The sequence below is a fragment of the Nansenia antarctica genome (genome assembly GCF_963989245.1).
Source record: "Nansenia antarctica genome assembly, chromosome: 12".
Taxonomy (NCBI): domain Eukaryota; kingdom Metazoa; phylum Chordata; class Actinopteri; order Argentiniformes; family Microstomatidae; genus Nansenia; species Nansenia antarctica.
This window is the reverse complement of record NC_137682.1, coordinates 20,381,352-20,383,851: the sequence shown is the minus strand read 5'-3', so window position 1 is coordinate 20,383,851 and position 2,500 is coordinate 20,381,352. Positions and strand designations below refer to the sequence as shown.

The following is a 2,500-nucleotide window of genomic DNA, read 5'->3' as shown; positions in this document are numbered from 1 at the left end:
ATACACTCGTCAGCTCCGCACCAAGAACTGTTTTATGGATTGAGCTCTCGTCCTATATCTCTCTCATGAATCGGGTTAAATCCTTGCGCTAGGACAGGCTATTCATCTCTGTTTTACCCTCTGAATAACAAGCTTACTCCTAGCGAGGACTCTATTGGCAGTAGCTCACCCTAGAATGCATTTTAATATGCTTTCATTTGCCAAATAGAACATGATGACATTGCCTGTCCTCTGTTTGGAGTAGATTAGGTCCAGCTTCTCTTTGACTCAGTGGTGCTGTACGCTGAAACCCTTTGGCAATGTTTGGGATACTTCAGCTACAGTGACCAGTTGCTTTGTGACTGTTCTATTGCTCTGGGGGTTTTGTACAGACTTATGTCTATATGAAAAAGTACAGCGTAGCTTCAAGTTCCTCCATTTTGTTATGTTGTGGCCACCATGGCGTGCTCTTATGACACTTAACTCCTCCTACTGTCCCGGCTCGCTCCAGGTCTGTTGTGTATAATGGAGAAGCGTTTCTGAAAGTAGGGTACGGGTAGGATACAAATGTGTGCCGTACCGGTCTGGTCAATGGAAAAGCGCCATATTTGATGCAGTGACTACAAGTAATGTTTCATAGTTGACCTAGGGACTGAGGGTCTAATACTATACGGTATACTACAGTATATGACACAACTCATGGCTGGAACAGAAAAGACCAGATTATGGGAAAGCTCTTCAACATAATTTCAGTCATTTAAATGAGTCATGTTATATGAATAATTTAATTTAAAGGGAAACAGATAACTTCATATTCTACTCTGGGAATAAGTTTTTTAATTTTATTTAACCAGACAATGCATTTGTATATTGACCTACAGTGTTTTATTTTTTATCATAATGGTATATGTGACAGGGTCTGATGACCCTGAATGTAAGCTTTCAAAGGATGTGTCATACATACATACATACATACATACATACATACATCTGAAACAAGTTGAAGAAGTTATGCATATTTGAATGTTGATGCCCCCCAAATCAACGAACAAGAAATTCAGCCTCAAAGTTTTCACTAACACATTTCACCAACAGGTAATGGGGGGGAACAATAGTTATGGCATGTAACTTACTACATAGTTAACAAGCAAACACGTTTGGCTATGGCATGTAACTCACTGTCGATGTGTCGGCAACAAACATACAAACTTGTACATACACAGCTAAGTAAAAATGTAACTCACTCACTCAAAAATAAAGCAGAAGGTGTATGTTGATCGACAAAACTTTCTCTGTGCTCTAACCTCAACCCCATCGAACACCTTTGGGATGAATTGGAACGCAGACTGCGAGTTGCCCGACCTCATTAATGCTCTTGTGGCTGAATGGGAGCAAAATCCCTGCAACCATATTCTAAAATCTAGTAGAAAGTCTTCCCAGAAGAGTAGAAGCTGTTATAGCAGCAAAGGTGGGACCAACTCCATATTAATGCCCATGGTGGTTTGAATGAGAAGTTCAACAAGCAGATATGGATGTGATGTTTGGGTGTCCCAATACTTTTGTCCATATAGTGTACATTTGTCTAAAGTAAGCGAGTCATCTATAAGTCAATCATCATAAGAAAAAAGAAAGCGAGAGAGAGAGAGAGACATCTCACACCATCTCATAAACCCATCTCTCTGCAGTTCATTCAAAAGATGTTGTCTCTGACCCTAGCCCTATACCTCAATACTAAAGAGGTTGTCTCTGTACCAGTCAGGGTGAGAGAAGTGATGCCATCAGGAGAATTAAGAGGGGGTTCCTCATCTGCATGTGTCACCTCTATCATGCCTCTTAGGACTAACACATCCATAACAAATCCATATTCCCTCTGTCTCAATTAGGATCTCTCGATCCATAGCAATTCTGTCTCCCTCGTGCACTAATTAGGCAGCCATTAGGTGGTTTGGCAGGGGACGGGGTGTGTGATAAATCACGTTTTATTTTTGCACGTCTCTTCTTCAGGCTTAACCGCAGCGAGACAAAGACACAAGATGGATTCAAGATGAAACAGGTGCCAAAGTAGTATCTTACCATCGGGCCTGATAGATATTTAACACTAGAACAGCCGTGCCTTTTTTACCTACTAAAAGAGCCGCCTCTTTACAATGCTAAGCTGCTATTTACACACAACGACCACTAGTGGGCCGCTTGTAAATTAGCCTGCTTCCTACACAGAAAAACTGCAAAATAGCTTTATACTAGCTTAACCTGAAGTGATTTTGAAAATGTAAGGATACCAGGGTGGTAGAACGCACATATCTATGAAAAGTCATGAAAGGAGGGTCCTGAAATTTGATCGCGTGCAAAGATATAACCATTTACCATGTACTTTCAATGTCTTTCATTTAGTGAATAAAAAAAGCCTTTTAAGTTAAAATGATGTGCAAAATTGTATGAGAAAGTATGCGAAATTGGCATTATAATGAATATGAAATCATCATGTTCTCTGCAATTATGGCTGATTCGACTGGATGTAAGT

The 2,500-nt window shown here is 40.2% G+C and overlaps 1 protein-coding gene across 1 annotated transcript in view; it reads left to right on the top strand.

The window, feature by feature from the left end:
* malrd1 (MAM and LDL receptor class A domain containing 1) overlaps positions 1-2,500 on the top strand; it is a gene marked incomplete at both ends in the record, with an annotated part of 81,083 nt that overhangs the window by 54,475 nt on the left and 24,108 nt on the right. The window lies entirely within an intron of this gene.